Raw genomic sequence first — 20,357 nt, 5'->3', positions numbered from 1 at the left:
TAGTACTGGTCTTTCAAGCCCTGTGGCAAGGACTATAGAGATAAGGCTGCTTTATACTTTCATCCATGTTCTGTTTTTCACAATAAAGAAATTGAGGGTGGTGGAGGGAGAGGATAAAGGGTAGCTGATATCAAGGAGTTCAAGAAGAAAATGTTTTGGAACTGTGGTGGCAATTGTACAGTACTGTTCCATGTGACTGAACTATGGAATGTTAAGATAACTGTGAAATCTCCAAATAAAATGATTAAAAAGATATATATTCAAAATTTTCCAAAACTTTTGCAACCTGACACTGATCAACCATACAATCATGTGCACCGATGAATGTAAAATTTGGGAACAATAACAGTAATTGGAAATTGTGGCTTTAGTGACAGAAATGACACACAAATTAACTGATAAAATTTTGAGACTAATGATTTCACAACAAATTCCTTATTAGAAACAGAAATGGAGACTATACATGTAGATCTTTCTAAATCAAACAAATGAAAATCAAATCAACCACATCTATGGAAAGAAATGATGGAGAAGTTCATTAATCAAAACAAGGCCAGGGGTTATCTGTGGAACAGATCATCAGTTCCTCAAATGTAAGTTGAAGCTGGCCAAAGGATTTAGATCAGAGAGCATAGAGATTATCTAAAGAATAAACTTGAGGATTTGAAGACTGATGAGTGAACACTAATGACTGAAGACCAGATCATCATATACATGGAAACCAAAGACTAATAAAAAGACAGAAAACAAAGACAGCAATATTGAATATACTATGCACTATTTCAATAACAAAAAAATCAGTGTTGGAATATACAGCCCAAATGTTCTATAGAAGCAGCAAAGCATCATTCAGGTTTTGGACCTGTTAAGAAGGTGTGGGTGTGGGCTTAAGAAGGCATACTGCATAATAAGGAATATACATCAGACATGCGTTTAATGAAAAAAAAATTAGAAAGAAAGCAGGATGTTAATAATGTCCTTTCCACTTAAAAAGTTATTGGAGGAACAGGCAACTTAAAAAAAATTAGCCATCTAGATCAGAAGTAACAAAGCCTGCATGGAGGGAGCACAGCAGCCAGTTTGATCATGAGGTATCAAAGGGATCAGGTGTCAGGCATCATCAGAACAAAAAATCATATCATTGTGAATGAGGGGGTTTGCGGAGTGGAGACCCAAAGTCCATCTGGAGGCAATTGGGCATCCACTTAAGGAAGGGTGGCGGTGAAGAGAGCCAGTCAGGGTGCAGTGTAGCAATGATGAAACATACAACATACCCCACTCCCCATCATGATCCAAATTTTACCTTACAAACCCAGCTAGACCAGAGGATGTCCAATGGTACAGATAGGAACTGGAAGCAGAGGGAATCCAGGTTGGATGATCATTTTAGGACCACAGTGAGTGTGGCAATACCAGGAAGCCAGAGGGAGGGTGGGGTAGAGAGGGGGAACCTATTACAAGGATTTACATATGGGGACGGACAACAGAAAAGTGGGTGAAGGGAGACGTCAGACAGTGTAAGATATGACAAAATAATAATTTATAAACTATCCAGTGTTCATGAGGGAGGGAGGAGCGGGGAGGGAGAGAAAAATGAGGAGCTGATGCCAAGGGCTTAAGTGGAGAGCAAATGTTTTGAGAATGATGAGGGCAACAAATGTACAAATGTGCTTTACACAATTGATGTGTGTATGGATTGTGATAAGAGTTGTACGAGCCCCCAGTAAAATGATTTTTTTTTTAATCTTACAAGTAGAAAAAAATTGAAGGTACAGTGCTAAAGAATATCCCAAGCGGATAATTTTCTTGCTGGGAAGATGATCTTAGATACCTGAAAATAACAGAAGTCACACACGTATTTCACCAAAAAGAATAAAATATGGAAAAATATGTCTGTTAAACAATTCCAACAGAGAAGGCAATTTGATCATCTCTATTAGAAAACAGAAAGAACTTATGTCACTAGAATGAAGAAAACTTTAGAGAGGAGAAAAAATGAGAAAATGGAAACCAATACCTTTAGAGTAGTGTTTCTCAACCTGTGGGTTATGACCCCTTTGGGGATCAAAGGACCCTTTCACAGGGGTCACCCAATTCATAACAGTAGCAAAATGAGTTGTGAAATAATAACAAAAATAGAGACACTCCAAGGGGGAAAGCTAAGGAAACACAATGGAGACCTATTTATGGCCGGACCTTAAGATCCATGCTTGCACAATAGTAGAGGAATGTGTTGTATTCTGGGGACAATTATGTACTCCAAGTTCTCTGTTTGGAGAGAGGCTTGCAAGATGGACTTTCATAGTAAGGTACAAGCATATAAAGGGGAAAGTTTTGACAACCTTAAAGAAAATTATAGACACAGACATATAATAATGTAAATCAAATAAATGGACATATAAAAATCTAATCTCAGAAGAGCTACAGGAGTACTTCTTGCAACTGGTAGGAAAAGTGAGGTCTCACATTCGAAGGAACACACACTTTTATGTATTACCCGACACCTATGATGGATGTGAGGCCTTCTAACAGTTGAATCAACCTCCCAGGCCAATTCCCCTTAAGCTATGTTGACCACACACCTGAAAAATTTCCATACAGCTTGTCTCTAAAAACAACCCCATTTCTCCTTGTTCCTATTGAGAGGAAGCATCTGAGGTGACAATTAGATTACCTGTTCATAAGAATTACATAATCTTAGACACCAAATTTAACCTAAGGTTTGTAAAGTGTGCAGATTGTTGTATTTCTAGGAAAATCATGTTCAAAGGAAAAAAAGTAAAAGGTGTTTTCTCAAGAGTAGATGACCTTACCCATTAACCTAGTACCAGAGAATGCAATGGGAATCTACCTCTTCGAGAACACCACAGACACTGCAAAGAATTTAACACATAAGATAGGAAAAGCCAGTGACAAGGTCAATGACTTGAGAATTCTCCTCACCAATGGAAACCAGGTTGTGATAGTTCTCCAACATCACATCCTGATATAGGGTCTTCTGAGCAGGGTTCAGGAGCTGCCATTCCTCCCAGGTGAACTTTATAGCCACATCATTGAATGTCAGTGATTCCTGTAGTAAGGGGAGTCTATTTAACGATGTATTTTTCATTTGAAGATTTTTTAAAATATCTTACAGTAAAGAAAGCAAAACAGTAATGAAAACTGTACATTCCATAATGTGTACTAAACTGAGAACTTGGTGGAAAGTATTTGACCTTATTTCTACATTGGCAACCATGGGGACGGAAAACTAGCTCTATTTTCAGAAAGATCTCTATTGTTCTGAGAAAGGAATGTTTTCAAATACACGTTCTCCAGGCCAAATAATGTGCAACCGACAATAGCTCTCCATGAAGGAGCAGTCTTATAGGAGCTATCATACTGTGTTCCCCCGAAAATAAGACAGACCCATAAAATAAGCCATAGCAGGTTATCCAAGCAATTGTGCAAGATAAGTCATATTCTGAAAATAAGACATAGTGACAGGAATGGCTATGCAGCATACCGCCACAGAGAGGGAACAAAGATGGACAGCCTTTCTCACCTGCCCCATCGTGACAGCTGCTATCTCGGAGATGATGGGAGGGGTGTGGGCAGTCCCATCAACCTGATAGCGCCCCACTGTCAGGTCCCGGTTGTTCTGTGCGTGCTGCAAGCTGAGGCAGAGAGGGAGACATAGACAGTGAATATAAAAGTCTCCTTAGTGAAGTGAGGAGCAGGGCGCTCTGCTTTAGGTATGGTGTGTCTTCAGGGGGAAGAAGTAAAGCTGTGGCTGCCATTTTACTCAGCACTGAGGGTTGATGTTCCACAATAAGGTGACTTAACTATATTTGAATAAATGTAGATTGTTGTGCCATACTTAATAAAAATAAGACATCCCCTGGAAATCAGCCATAGTGTGTCTTCTTGAGGAAAAATAAATATAAAACAGTGTCTTATTTTTGGTTGAAACACAGTAGTAGAAGAATCATTTCTCTGCCTAGCTGCTTCACTGTGCTTGAAGGTTATCGGTAAATTAGAATAATCAGGTTCTGTAGCCAGTCCACTATAAAATGTAGCAAATGCCTGGGGAGGGCTCAGGGCAGGTTTGAAGTCAAGCAGCATTAGGTCAAGATAGTGACTCACCTCATTGCTTGTCGCGTTACTCACTTATATTACCCATTGACTATGTATATGCTAAGTGCATGAGGTGGGTGCCTTATGAATGATCTGTAAGCTCCATTATATATGCCCACTGGAATATACATTCACTCTCTCAGTCCTGGCATGGGAAGGGAGCCCCTGTGTCCGGCTGTCTGCTCTCTGTCTTTTAATATTTGCCACAATTGCAATGTCACTCCTAAGGTTCGAGTGTTGGGGACCTCTGTACCACCAAAGTAATCCACCCACTCATAAAATTAGAATTTTGAGTACCAGTGAAATGAGCTGAATGAGCCAGAAGTAGCTGATTTATACTCACACAAAGTAGATAAACACCTGTTTATATTAACAAACAAGTTTACAGTACATTGTGAAATGGAATGTGGAGTCCTAGCAGCATCACCAGCGTACGAGGCTCGGTACCTTCAGTGGCACCCGCTATCAGGAACAGTGCAGATGGGGGAGGTCAAACAGAGCTCAGCTGTCCAACATTTTTGGTCAATTCTTACATAAGTCATTCCTCCCACACCACTCTTTGTCTCAGTTGTGGGTTTGATAATCCATGGCTATGGCCACACAAAACTCATAGATCAAAGTGGCCTATTAATGAACAAAGTAAAACCTGGGATCAAGAATAAGAAGCTATAACTCAGATCCCTAAACAGAAAGTTCATAGAGTTTATCTCCCTTCCTGAGTGCGGGGAAACTCTTAGAAACCACCTTAGGATAAGCTCTTCTTGTCAATCTTAGGACAAATTCTTCTCAGCCACCTTCGAGCAGTATTGACTTAACTTTAAATAAAAGGTCCTCTTGCACCTGCCTTCTTTCATCACATGCTCTCTAAGGGGCTCCTCCTAATCTGGCCTAAGCAGTGAAGGTGCTAGGTTGAACCAAGAAGCCATCATATCAAGAGAGAGAACTGCCTGCAGGTATTGTTCAGAGGAGACAGTGGGACACTGGCCTGTTATCTGAACTGTTGATTAGGTTTTGTTAGCCCCTGCAGCCACATAGTTCAGAATGAACCCATAGATTAGGGATTTGCCAGCTTGCAGACATTCAGGAGCCATTTCCATGACATCCCTTCAACTGTGAGCTGCCTGTGTGACCTGATTTGAGAGCTTCCTCCACTCCATGAGCCAACAGTTTGCTGCCTGACATTTGAGATTCACCAGCTTCCACATCCTGAAGAGTTATTTACCTGATAGCTATTTAGTTTTGTGAGATACTGCAGAGCAAATCAAGGAACATCGTGAACCTCTACCTCCTAGGGACTGGTCTACTGCTGCTCCTGCACAATGCACTGTAATATTCATGAGTCAAGAGCTGTACCAATAGCAATAATGCCGAGGGAAGAAGGGACACAGTGACAGAGCCAATTGTGACAGATCCAGAAAGGGATTTTCAGCCATGATATGGGTAGGGCAGGCAAGATCAAGAGGAGGATATACCTCAAGGAGTGGAGAGGAGCCTAGAGAGATGGAATTGTGAAATGAGTCTTCCTTGAGGGGGCTAAATGTCTGGAAGGGACAGAGAGAACAGGCCTGTCCTCAAGAAGAGAAAATTTGCCTACATGGTTCTTTAATATGAATGCCAACGCATAGCCTACAGATTCTGATACCAAATTACATTCTGTTACAGAATAAAATTTTTACCTGTGACTCTGGACTGTAATTTGTACATGGCCACTGCAAAAAATTAATGAGCTGAGTAGGACTGCTCTGTTCCCCTTGCTGCTCTGTTGCACACCCTTAGGACTGTTGGAAAGATACTAGTGTCAGAACTGGAAAACTATTGGAGGGCACAGGTATGTTTAAGCTCTGCCTCACATAAATCAGGACTGATGTTGATGGGTGATTGTCCCTCCTACTTCTATAGTTAGAGGAAGTGAGACGTCACCCATTTGTAAGCTTCTATGGCTACAAGGCCCATTTTAGATGCATTAATGAGAATGTGGCTGTTTGGGAGGATATGTAACATATCACTTTCAGAAAGAAGCATTAAAGATACTTAACCAAACAAAAATCCCACGGAAGATTAAACTGTCCTAAAAAGGTGATCTTATTTCTTAAAAACTAGGCAAAATCAAGGAGTTGGAAACAACTCAAATTTCCACCAACAGATGAATGGATTAAAAAACTGTGGTACATACATACAATGGAGTACTACGCATCCCCCAAAGCAGTGATGAACACATGAAGGACATTACCGAATGGGAAGAACAGGAGGAAATTTTGCTAAGTGAAGTAAACCAAGCACAAAAGGACAAGTGAAACATAAGTCTGTTGAGGTAAGCTTAAAAGTGCAAAAGAGTTATAGGGGGAAAAGCTACTATATACAAACATTCCTGGGGTGAAGTCCAGGTAGTATGGCAGGGGCCAGACCAAAATCATCCAGGGATACATATGGAAGGCAACTAAAGAGGAGGGGGGAGGGGGAGAAATAAAAAGACATGAGTAGCAGGGGAATAGGGCACTAACCCACCCAAGGGGAAGGTATTGTTTATATCTCCACAGAGAAAAAGGGACCAGACTTCAACCAAGATGTGAATGCAACATACCAGCATGAAGCAGGGAGCCAATAGGGAGGTCTGAGGGGCCAAACCAATCCCAACTATGGGGACTGTCCCTCCTCCCGCAAAAGAATTCACTTAAGAGGACAGCATTGAAGCTATACCTCAGGGCGAGGGTCATATCATTATCAGAGCACACAGGAGCAAATAAAGGGAGAGGAAGAGAGAGCGGAATACATTCTGGCCCACCAAGTCTTGAGGATGATATTCCCACACAGAGCAGTCAAAGCACAGAGAGAAACATAGGGTTGGCCACAGTAGGAGACACAAGGTCACTCACTGACCCATAGTGCTATGAGGAAAAACACTGGAGACAGTGCAGGAATTTCACCAAATCTGACCCCACCACACTGAGGTGAAACACTACGGGCATGAAACAGAACACCAAGGGGAACAGAGCAACAAAGTCCCCAGGGAATACCAAAAGTAGACTTTGGATCCAGGCCATGTAACCCCATCAGACTCAACTAGAAAGCACTACTAAAGGTCAACAAACAGACCTTGAACTATTTACAAGCTTTTCTTTTTGTTGTTATTGTTTTATTTTATTTTGTTGCTTTGTTTTGCTCTGTCTTTTTTTCTGTGTATATTATTATCTCTTCAGTTCTATATAGATAAGATAGGCAGGATAAACAATCTGGAGGAGAAAACAATGGGTCAACTGTTGGGGGGGGTGGCATGGGGTGGCAGGGGGAAAGGAAGAGGGTGTTAGCAAATCCAGGGACAAGGAAACACGTGATCCAAAGTTGATGTTGAGGAGGGCTAGTAGGGCTTGATCAAGGGCAATGTAACCGAGAGGAATTACTAAAACCCAAATGAAGGCTGAATGTGATAGTGGAACAAGAGGAAAGTAAAAGGAAATAAAGGAAGGAACTAGGAGGCAAAGGGCATTGATAGAGGTCTAAATATAGGCATGTACAAATAAATATATTTATATATGATGATGGGGAAATAGATCTATGTGCATTTATTTATATGTTCTCGTATTAAGGTTGCAGATGGACATTGAGCCTCCACACAAGTTCTCCCTCAATGCAAGAACACTTTTTTCTATTAACCTGGAATTCCATGATGCTCACCTTCCCAACAGGATCGCTGAAGGCAGAGCGGGTGCACAAGCAAATGTGGTGAATTAAGTTGATGGTGCCTGGCTATAAAAAGATATAATACCTGGGATGTTAAAGGCTTGAAGATAAACAAGCAGGCATGTAGCTGAGAAACAACAAAGCCCACAAGGAAGAAGCTCAGCCTCTGTGATCATGAGGTGTCAAAGGGATCAGGTATTAGGCATCAACGAACAAAAAATCCTATCATTGTGAATTTGGGGGAGTGCAGAGTGGAGACTGAAAGCCCATCTGTAGGCAACTGGACATCCCCTTACAGAAGGGTTATGGGAAGGAGAAGAGCCAGTCATGGTGCAATATAGCACCAATGAAACCTATCACTTCCTTCTATTTCTTTAATGCATCCTCCCCGCCACTATCATGATCCCAGTTCACCCTTACAAATCCAGATAGATCAGAAAATGTACACTGGGGTGGATAAGAGCTGGAAACACAGGGAATCCAGGATAGATAAACTCCTCAGGACCAATAATGAGAGTAGAGATACCAAGAGGGGAAGGGAAAAGTAGGGGAACCTATCACAATGATCTACATAAAAGCACCTCCCTGAGGGACGGACAACAGCAAAATGGGTGAAGGGAGACATCTGACAGTGTAAGACATGAAAAAATAATAATTTATATATTATCAAGGGTTAGTGAGGGAGGGTGAAGGAGGGAGGAAAATAATGAGGAACTAATATCAAGGGCTCAAGTGGAAAGAAAATGTTTTGAGAATGATGATGGCAACAAATATATAAAGGTGCTTGACACAATAGATGTATGTATGGATTGTGATGAGTTGCACGATCCCCCAATAAAATTACTTAAAAAAACTAGGCAGAGTATATCATTTGAATGATTCTCATGGGTTGGCCATAGAATAAGTTGAAAGATAATGTCATCCAAAGTACCCTCGATGATGTATTATGTTCAATGTCAATAGTTTAGTTCAATGTCAATACATAGGCAATATGTATATGATCAATATACATATTCCTAATCTTCTCCTACCCAATGTTGAAGTCAGAATCTGAGTTTAGCTATAGCTTCTACAATTCCAAATTCCCACTTTTCCAATGAACTGAATCAGTGTTATACAGGCTTCTACAAGTCAAGTAGGAAATATAGAAAATATACATCAAAATCACCTGAGCTTTGGTCATTTACTTTAGTCCTTAGACACTGCCGGCAACTGGGATGCTCTATGTTTGTCTTAACTGTATCAGTTCCAATGATGCTCACAAATTTCAACCTCTCATGGGGACATCCTTGAAATAATAATACCCAAACCAGGCACTTCTTCCTCTTTCTTCTGTGCTGCTATTGATGCACAAGTTGCAGGCTGATGAGAGAATACAATGAGAGTATCACAGGACCTGTAGGTCCAGATACTGTTACTGTTCTGTCCCCCTTCTTACACAAAGTCCCCAATACTGTTAACGTTGCCATTATTGAATGATAGAAAACATGCTTATACCATGACCAATAAATCTAAAACTCTTAATTTTTAAACATGTGAGTAAAAGATGACTTTATAATACAGATTGGACAATCAAATATACATGCCAAGAGGAAGAAACAAAAAAGCTGGATCCCTACCTCACAGCATACAGAACTATCAATTCCTTACTGTGTGACTCTCAAGGAGAATGACAAATCAATGAACTTTGAAAATGATGATTAATTAAACCATCTGGAAACATTTTAAATGGGCTATATAAAAAACTATTATGAACTTCTAAAGGAACTAGAAATTGTACAATCACTTCAGTTTAGAAACACTTTAAAATGCACCATCATGTAAAGTTAGACATATAAACACCCAATAGGACACAATAAAACTGCTGCACAGTTTCCAAGACTCTGAAGCCATGACAGGCAGCTAATGGGTTTGTACCACTGACCATGAGGTTAGCAGTCCAATTCTTAATAAATGAGAAAACCAGGACTCCAAAATAAACACTTATGTAGCATCTATTAGATTGAAATTTATATATATATGAAAAGAAAAAGTATACATCCCCCATAGTGAGTGCACTTTTGACTCTCAAGATAAACAATGTTATTAATTTAGCATTATTTGTCGCACCTAATACAGTTTGTTAGTTGGCCTATACAAATATACAGTCTTAATTCCTTCCAAATATTTATGTGGGTTTGTCGCCCGCCAATGTGAACAAGGCAAAGGAGCCCTGGTGGCATAGTGATTACTGTTGGGCTGCTAATCGCTAGGTCAGCAGTTGGAAATGACATATTTCTCCTTGAGAGAAAGATGGCACTTCTCCCAAGAGTGACAGGGCTCTCTACTCTGTTAATGAGATAGTCTTTGAAACTCACAGGGGCAGTTCGACCCTGTCATATAAGCTCTCGATGAGTCCGTGTTAACTTGATAGCATTGAGTTTGGCTTGGCTTATTTGGTTTAAGAGGATTGGGCAGCTTGCCCAACAATAGATTGGTACCCTTGTGGCTACGCCATTTAGATGTCTGAAAATCTAATGCAGAACTAATTACAAAGATCTACATATTACCTTCTCCCTGAGGGATAGACAGCAGAAAAGGGGGTGAACAGAGATATCAGACAGGGCAAGATATGACAAAATAATAATTTATAAATTAGCAAGGGTTCAAGAAGAAGGGGAGAGCAGGTAGGGAGGGGAAAATGAGGAGTTGATGCCAGGGTATTAGGTGGAGAACAAATGTTTTGAGAATGAGGAGGGCAATGAATGTACAAATGTTCTTTACACAATTGATGTATGTATGGATTGCGGTAAGATTTGTATGAATCCCTAATAAAACGATTTTTTTAAAAAAAAGAAAGCCTAACGTGGGAATTAGTCACATTGGACATCTAGTTAGGTTTAATTGAGCCATTTCAGAAACAGAACTTGGGATTTCACTACCATCAAAAAAGAAGAGCCTGGATCCTAGATTCTTTTTTTTTTTTTTGCTTTTGGGGAAAATAGTTTTAATTGTTGTTCAGAAATATCCCCCAAGGTCTTCCAGGCATGATCTTGCACACATCGGGAGCGTCGGGCAAGGGTGCAGGCCCACCAGCCAGCTAACCTGAGGATTGCCTGGCAAGCACACTCCAGTCCTGGCTCATCTCCAGCGAGTCTGTCAGGTCCATCAGAGTACTCCCCAGGGTATTACAATTGTCCTTAAAGCTCTTCAATTCGAGGAAATGCTTGGCAGGTTTACTCTTCTGACTGGAGGGGAGGTATGTCACCTGGAAGGTCGTTGGGAGACTTCAGGAGATTGGGTAAGGTCTTTGGCTGCTGACTGGTGGTGTCGCTGAGAGCTCCCACTTTGTGTTTTGACCGCAGTGGCCAGTTCAGTCAGGGCCTCCTGAGAGCGTAGGTATACTCACTCTGGCCAAAGACATCTAGCCCATAGCAGGCTGCCTCATAGCCATGCAGCAGGGGATCAATGAGGGCCTTGCACACACCCTTGAAAGGAGTAGTAGCATTCCGAAGATGGAGCAGGTAGGAATGGAAATTTCTGCCTATTAGGGGATGACGATGCCAGCCTTCAGTGTGAAATGGGATCCAGGAGACATGAATGGTGTCCAGAGCTTTCATCTTGTACAGACAATTGTAGCAGTTTTGATTTCCCTGGGTTTCCAGCTGTGGCAGTCTGGCATCATCATCTGCAAGGAGCTGGGATTCCTACTTGTGATCCTGAACTCTGGATAGTTGAATATCAATCTCTTCTTTCAGATCGTTGGGGGGCATGAGGGTTCCCCACAGGGACATGAGGGCTCCTCCGAGATCTCATTGCAAAGAACATGATTTGCCTCTTCACAAAAATAAATAGTAGTACAAATACCAGGCTCCCGTAGGCCATCACCAGCATTACATTCACCCCAACAGCCAGTCACTAGTGGACACCATGGCCTTCCCACCCTACGCAAAGCTGCTCTGGTTTACCCCGTTGCCTTGACTCATCAGCCCGGTTCATTTGCGTTTCCTGGAGCTCCCCAGCCATTTCCTTATGGGGGAAGACTAAGCGAGACACGGCCTGAAAACATGGCAGTTTGCGGGGGGGGGGGAGGGCATATCCTAGATTCTTGCATTGAAACTCTTCAATCCAGAAGACAGAGAGCTGTGACACAAGAGAGAAAATTATGGGGAGAAGCAGCAACAGAGACACGGTGGCAGCAGAACCAAGAGACTGAGACAGAACAGTTGGATTCCCAGACCACCGAACAAGAGAGCTGAGTTCATTTGGGCAGGAGGTTAGTAGGTGAAGTGGTGTACATCTGGGTATTTATTGGGGGAACTAGATTTGCCAACCTACACAGAGCTGAGTGTGTTTGGTCTGAGGCTAAGGGGCAGAGTGAGCATCTATCCGCAGAGCTAAAAGACCTTTGTAACTTTTCCCCATTCAGGATAGAAGCCAAAAAGCTGCAGGACCTGCCCTTACGTGCAGAGATGTCTGCCAAGATGCTGTCCGAAAGGAGAACTGTACCTTGAGTTATTTGTGATCCTAAATTGTGTGTTAGAGTAGAAAAGTGAACCATATGTCAAATATAATTTAAGGAGAACATTTATTAAACTTAAGATATAATAAAAGATGCGTGTGCACACGCACCCACACACACCATTAGCACGAAGTCAAAATAACAACTGAGGATTCAGTGAGGACCCTGAATAAACAGGGCATAGAACATAAGGCATGCCACAGATCACAATTGGTGCCAGATTAATACATCACATGTACGGATGGGACTGCAGCAGCAGGAATGATTAGGCATGCACATTATTAGATAGAGGGAGTTACAAGATAGGCCCAGGGCCTTTATAAAAAACCCCGTGAAGGCAAGACTCGTGACAATGGCCCCTGTTCTGTCCTCAGGACGTTGACCTCCGTCAAGGATACACCTAGGCAGGCAAGTGGAGAGGGGCTGGCTGGAAATGAGTGCAGGCAATCTACTTCTAAGGCATTCTCCCCCAGGGGAAAATGACCTACCTGCTTGGTTAATGATCACAGAGAATTTGATGGTGGCTAAATCAAAGTGGGGACATAACTAATAGACACTGAGTTGTCACTGTCATCAGCAACCCAAACCTAAAACCCAACTCACTGCCATCGAGTGTTTTCCAATTATAGCAGCCCTTTAGGAGAAGATGAAACTGCTTTTGTGGGTTTCCAAGACTGTAAATCTTTATAAGTGTAGATACCCGATCTTTCACCCCAAGTGTGACTTAGAATCTTGAACCACGGACCTTGCAGTTAGCAGCCCAATCTGTAACCACCACGACACGAGCCTTTTGTTAAGTTGGAGCACTCAGAACTTAAGTTCTAATACAATTATGAACAGTTACTTTCCCAGTGAATTCCATCATTCAGGGAGATGAGCAAAGACCTTGGAAACTGACTATCAGGACAGCCTGGGCCCTTGTACACTGGCGCTCTCCTGGGGTCAGACCCCAGGAAATACGGATCCCTCCTGCTTCCCCTCAAGCTCCTACGCCCAGCAATGCCCTCAGCAACCCCAGGGTGAATGGATTTGGTTCACAAACCAGTCAGAAGTTTAAATCCTTCCTTGTGATACTTCAATGTGCAAGACAGTGGTTACAGATTTCTAGCTCCCTAGACTGGCTCATATTTCTCTGTGGCAAATCTCTGATCTGAAACAGAAGAGGAGTCAGTGTTGAGAAAGACATGGCAGGTTCTTAGCCTGTACTGCGTGCACTAAATATTGATCACCCCCACACCCTGGGATCAAATCATGCTCCAATCTGAGGGTGTTTGCATTAAACACAGGGCCTACTCTATCTTTACAGAGCAATTTAACTAATTTTTCAAATATCGTTTTCAACTTCGGATTCACATCCTACATATACAATACTTATTTTCAGAATAAAATGGAAGTATTTAAGGCCTCAAAATTCTCAAGCTCCATTGAAGGTAAATATCTTCTTTTCACCAGCAATCTAACTGAAGAAAGGAGTATTTTATGAAAAACGTGCTTTATCAGCTCATACTGCACCTCAGACCATAATCCTTGACATATCTGCTGAAAGTGATCAAGCTGAATCATGCTCATACATGCCACTCCAACCCATTCTGAGCTGTTCATTAAGTTAACCTGCCCCTATCCCCTTGCATCCTGTGAATTCTTTACAATATGTATTGTGTGTGAGGAAATGCCTATGGTTGGGTAGTCCATTTAAGCACAATAGTGTGGTAACTGGAGAAACTTGCTGTAGAGGTGGACAATAGAGACAAAGGGACACCAATAGGACATCGGAGATGTACCTTGGCCAAGACAGAGATATCCTAAACAAGAAAACAAGCCAGGAGAATCCTTATTTGCTGCTCTTTAAAGCTCTTGTGTTTACAGATGTCCAATTTTCAAGCCTTTGGGAAAGACTGTAGCCTACAATCAAGGAATGGCAAGAGTTAGGTAAATGGGTGATGCCAAGAACCAAGGTGAGGGCAGAAACTTAGATGGATCCAGGAAAGAGATGACTGATCAACCATTTTGTCACCTTGGCCTAGATTCTGGATTCCAAGCTCTAGGTAATACTGACAGATGGCAAACAACACAAACTGTAGGAGAGGGCTTACTGACTTGGGTTCTAGTGTCCCATCCAGTCTTGCTCTTCTAGGGAGAAGGCAAAAAGCTAGTGCCTAGGCTTGAACTTCTGAAACATGCTCCACCCAGGAACCTAGTTTGGCAGGAAAACAAAATGAATGTGCTGGGAAGAGGCTATGCTGGGATAACGTAGGGAGGCATTAGCCTGAGTGGCTCCTTGGATATCATTGGCACTGCCCTTTTGCAACCCCCTGGGTGTCTCTGAAGGCAGGGCTGTGTGAGGTTGCAGTTATAGGATAAAGGGTGCAGACTAGTGCTCCTCTAAAACTAATCAGCAAGTCAGGCTACTAGAGAAAAGCAAAATTTGTTCTAGACTCTCTCATGTATACCAGTCATCAAGCATACCTTGAATATAAGGCTCACCATTCCACCGGCTTTTACATTGGTTGGTTGCAGAGTAAAGTTGGCTTCCAGACCCCTCTTGAGCAACATTCTTAATTTAAACTTGACTAAGTTGTAATGCCTTCCAGAAATACTGATAACTTTTGAAAAAAATACAAAAAACCAGAATGGTCATACTAACCATCAAGAGATCAATAGCTACATTGTATAGATGCCTAATTAGGCTTATTTATAGTATTTAAGAGCAGGGATCTTACTTTGAGGACAAGGTGCGCCTCACCCAAATCACGGTATTATCAATTGCCTCCTATGTATTGGAAGTTGAACACTGCATAAGGAAAACTGAAGAATTCATTTATTTGAATTATAATGCTGTCTAAGAATACTGAAGTAACATTGGTGTCCAAAAGCACAAACCAATCTGTCTTAGAAGTATGCTCAGAGTGCTACTTAGAGGTAAAGATAGAGAGAGTTCATATTACATACTTTGGACAATGTTGTCAGAAGGGAGCAGTCCCTGGAGAAGGATAGTGTATGTGGTAAAGTAGAAGGGAAGGGACAAATAGGAATCCCCAACTAAATGGATCGACACCATGATGGCAACAATGGGTTCATCCTAAATTGTGAGTATGGCAGCGGAGAGGTTAGTGTTTCCTTCTGTTGTCTACTGGGTCCCTATGATGTGGAATTAACTCAATGACATCTAACAACAACAACAACTTCAGAATCCACTAATCAGTACCCAAGACATGCACAAAATACCAGTCTGTTAGTTATGTTTACAAAAGTTATTTCCATGGTAACCAATGCCAAACCTTTCATGCGACATTTTCTGGAACATAAGCTCTCTTACTAAAAAGAAGGATGGGTTTCGTGTGTGTGTGTTTGTGTGTGTGTGTATAACAAAGCAATGACAAAATCACTGAGGAATTCCTGCTCCTTATTGATTTACACCATTCTCCTCGAAGTGAGCTGAAGGAAATTCTCTAAGATTCACCCAGCACGTCTTATGAGAGAGTATTTCCCAAACTTGGGCTCAAGTGTGATGGCAGCACACAGTCACTCAGGTGTGAGTGCCAATTTGTCTGTCAAGAGTTGTGTAAATCATTTATCCCTCTACACCGAGGAGTCTCAGCTACACGTCCAGCAGACCCAGCTAGAGCAAGTGATCTATGAGAGATGAGTAGGATTCAGGATACTCAAAAGGTCTATCATTACTAAATCAAAATTAAATTCTCTGAGAAACCTCAAGGTTTACTGTAAGATAAAGTTGAAGATTCTGTTACCTAGAGACCAGAGTATTCACATAGTATGAATAAACACTTTATGTTGTGTTATTTAAGTTCAAGTTATTGTGTACAAACATAACCATGGTTGTGAGAGTACATTACTAACATTTTCTTTCTTTTTTTTTTTTTTTTGGTTCACAACCTCCTCACCCGCTGCTAGGTCCTCGCTCCTCACACTGCTAACATTTTCTATGAGACCAGTTATAACCTAATACCAAGGTCAAATGATACTTCAAGAAAACTGCAGACTGATATTGGTAATGGATCTACATGGAAAAGTTCTTAAAATTATTGGGAACAGAGTCAGACAACACATCAAAATAATTATATACCATGATTAATTGAAACCTGACCTAGAGTTGATTTAATATAAAATAAGCACTGTAATATACCAATAAATATAAACAAATGATCTTTTTACATTACAAAAGAATGGATAATTATCAAGTATCAAAATAGACACATAAAACATACCAAACAAAGTCAAAGGCTTTTAATGTTAAGAGAAAAAAACCCTCCACAAAGCTAACATAAAATGGGTATACTTCACTATGTTAATATGCTAATAAACATTACTTTTTTTTAAAAAAAAAAAAGGTCAAAATGTCAGGCTTAGAGGAAAGAGAAAAAACATCACCCCACCTCAGAAAAACTACAAAAATATCCACTTTCACCAGATTTTAAAAACTGACTGTATATTAAAACTACATTAATCAGAATAAGATTTTTTAAGGAAAAGGCTGCCACAGAGAAATGAAAATTCCTCTAATCATATCTTCAAGATATGCCATAAATAGGTAATAAATATAAAAAACATAGGCTACATTTCAATACGTAAAAATAACTTTGGGGACTTAATTCACAAACCATTCATTGCTAAATAACAGCTCCCAGACTATTAACCCTTACACCTTAACATGCTGAGCATCCTGACAACACACTGATAATCTCCTCAAACACTGAAACCCTAAGCACCTGAAAAGCCCCTCACCATCCAGAATGGCTATCAATATCCTGAGCATTCCCTGATACCAAAAACCAATTTAAAACATTTAGCCTAATTCATTTATTCCAATTTAAAAATCGGGAACACAACTTGGAATGTATTCTATAAACCAAATCCTAACTTTATAACTCAAAGTCTCAAATTGAGGAACCAACTCCCAAAACTGTACTGTTTAAATCATAGCTCTATATCTTTATACCATAATACATAAGCCCTAAGCAAGTCAAAACATAAGCTGTTAGGAAGGGCACATTCTAAATATAAAGCCCTTTCCCAGACATCCCGCTTTTGGTGGGAATGTCCTGATTTTTAAAAAATGTTTCTCGCATCACGCGGCATTTTTTAAAAGTCCCAATTTTTGGAAAGAATGCACGACAAGCTAGGGTATACGGTTTTTGGCTGCCATGTGGCTATTTCACCAGGATATGAGTTTTATCAATGGTGTCCTGCTGGTGTCCTCCTTTACCAATGTTATAATCTGGTCACCACACGTTAATCTCTCCACCAACAGCTGACTCCTGACACTTATGTTCTATTTCTATCCATTGACTCCTTTTCTTGAACAGAGAACATTAATCCAGGACCTAGATTCCAATTTTACCTACAGACTAATCCATCAAGAAACTCACATTGCTATTTATGTATGTGGAACTATCTTCTCTCTCAGACTTTACCTAAATGTAAGGAACTAAGGTAGGTAGAGAGACAAAACCAGTAACCACAGGCACATTTTCAGTAAATTATTAAATCAATTTCATCTGAATCATAGAAGGCAAAATAAAGTGGTTTATAAATGTTTATATGTGATAACAACATCATGTCCATATGACAGGTGTCTTGTGGATCTCCCCTCTACTCTGTCCTGGCCTCAAGGAATCTTTTCTGTTTCAGACATATGCAGGGATGTTACCCAATAAGCAAGGTGCCTGAGGGTTCAGTTGTACTGATTTACTAATTTGTACATCCCAATTTCATCTGGTTTCTTCCTCAACGACGTAGTGAAACCCATGTTAAATAAGGCATATAAATTACTGCTTATTTTGTCATTGATCCCTTCCCTCCCCTCATTCCCAGAGTTCACTCAGGTCACAAAAGATGCAGGAGGCAGAAAATTAAAGGTACATACACTGGAACCACTGTATCCATTTTTCAAAACTAACAGTGGCCTTTTACTGAGACCTAGGGAAAGGACTCAGAAAATGATTTTATATACCTCCTCTACTAGTGTGCACTGATAACCCTAAAATATTTGGCTCCAGCCCCACACCATAGTGGCGTGTGAGCGGGCCGGGCGGGCGGCCGAGTTTTCCAAGAAATAACTCCACCAAGATGTCCAGTGATAGGTAAAGGTCGGACGATAAGAATCCCAGCATCAGCAGTGGGAGTTCGGAAGCAGACCAGCGAGACCCAGCCGCTCCAGAGCCTGAAGAACCAGAAGAAAGAAAACCTTCTGCCACCCAGTAGAAGAAAAACACCAAACTCTCTAGCAAAGCCACTGCTAAGTTATCCACTAGTGCTAAAAGAATCCAGAAGCTAGCTGAGATAACTCTTGATCCTCCTCCTAACTGTAGTCCTGGGCCTAAAGGAGATGACCTTTATGAATGGAGATCAACTCTACTTGGTCCGCCAGGTTCTGTATATGAAGGTGGTCTGTTTTTTCTGGATATCACATTTTCATCAGATTATCCATTTAAGCCACCAAAGGTTACTTTTCGCCCCAGAATCTATCACTGCAACATCAACAGTCAGGGAGTCATCTGTTTGGACATCCTTAAAGATAACTGGAGTCCTGCTTTGACTATTTCAAAGGTTTTGCTGTCTATTTGTTCCCTTTTGACAGACTGCAACCCTGCGGATCCTCTGGTTGGAAGCATAGCCACTCAGTATTTGACCAACAGAGCAGAACATGACAGGATAGCCAGACAGTGGACCAAGAGATACGCAACATAATTTGTATGCAGTGTGAAGGAGTAGAAGGCATCTTCTCACTGTGCTGCAAATCTTTATAGCCTTTACAATATGGACTTCTGTGTATATGTTATACTGATTCTACTCTCTGCTTTTATCCTTTGGAGACTGTGAGACTCCCGAAAAAGGTAAATGCTATCAAGAGTAGAACTTTGTAGCTGTAGATTAGTTATGTTTAAAACGCCTACTTGCAAGTCTTGCTTCTTTGGGATATCAAAATGTATTTTGTGATGTACTAAGGATACTGGTCCTGAAGTCTACCAAATATTATAGTGCATTTTAGCCTAATTCATTATCTGTATGAAGTTATAAAAGTAGCTGGAGATGGTTAGGAATTATGTCATTTGTATTAAACCCAGATCTATTTCTGAGTATGTGGTACATGCTGCTGTGAAAATGTTTTACCTTTTACTTTTATCAGTATGTAATGAGAAGATTTCCTTTTACCCTTTGTAGCTCAGAGAGTACCTGATGTATCACCTCAAACATAATAAACATGTTCCTGAAAAAAAAAATTGGCTCTAGGCGATCTTTACATCTGTGTGGACCAATAGCTTAACCTCACAGGACATACTTCAAGTGGAGTATGTCTTCACCCCAAACTGGAAATATGTCAATCCTAAGGACACTCTGTGTGTCCAGTGCCAGGGACTCCCTGTCAGAGCACACTGGGGTTCTCCACTCATGGAGAAGTAAGTCCTCAAAGACTTACTCATGATAACAACAGCGGGCCAACCCCTCTCGGACCTAACCTGAGAAATGCTGACCAAGCACCCTGGCACATGGATATCTCAATGAACTCTGAATGAAAGTGAGAACTTGGTGTGGACCAATTAGCAACTAAGCAGTCATTAGTGGAGAATGATTATGGCAGCAAATGTACAAATGTACTTGACACAATGGATGCATGTATGGATTGTGATGATAATTCTATGAGCCTCTGATAAAATGATTTTTTTAAAAAGAAGGATTTATGAACTAAAGACCAGTTTAGTGAATTGAAAGAACTCTATGGATAAAGATAAAAAAGCAAAAATTCCTACAGAACAAGAATAACTAGACAGCTTGACAAAGAAGATTTAGACAAACTCGAGATTTCCTCTGGACAGCTAGATTGGGCACAAGAATCCTAGGGAAGATCATCAAAGCTCAGAGGAAAAAACATTTTTCAATATAGAATTTTAAAACCCGCCACACTATCAACAGAAGAGCACTCCACCCCCCACCCCCAAATAAAGGGATTTCCAGCCACATTAAATAAATGAATAAAAGAAGATGTCATTAGTGGACACATCATCACCAGGATGATGGCACAGGACTGAATACCTTTGACCTT

General features: G+C 40.9%; 2 pseudogenes; one reads left to right on the top strand and one right to left on the bottom strand.

Moving 5' to 3' along the window:
* Positions 1–1,777: 1,777 nt before the first annotated feature.
* LOC142442217 (protein C1orf43-like) lies at positions 1,778–11,705 on the bottom strand (annotated as a pseudogene).
* A 6,677-nt stretch (positions 11,706–18,382) lies between these two features.
* On the top strand, positions 18,383–19,003 carry LOC142443358 (ubiquitin-conjugating enzyme E2 E3 pseudogene; annotated as a pseudogene).
* The last annotated feature ends 1,354 nt before the right edge of the window (positions 19,004–20,357 follow it).

The sequence above is a fragment of the Tenrec ecaudatus genome, chromosome 3 (genome assembly GCF_050624435.1).
Source record: "Tenrec ecaudatus isolate mTenEca1 chromosome 3, mTenEca1.hap1, whole genome shotgun sequence".
In the NCBI taxonomy this organism is placed as follows: Eukaryota; Metazoa; Chordata; class Mammalia; order Afrosoricida; family Tenrecidae; genus Tenrec; species Tenrec ecaudatus.
The sequence above is the reverse complement of the archived record's forward strand: the minus strand, read 5'-3'. Positions and strand labels throughout refer to the sequence as shown.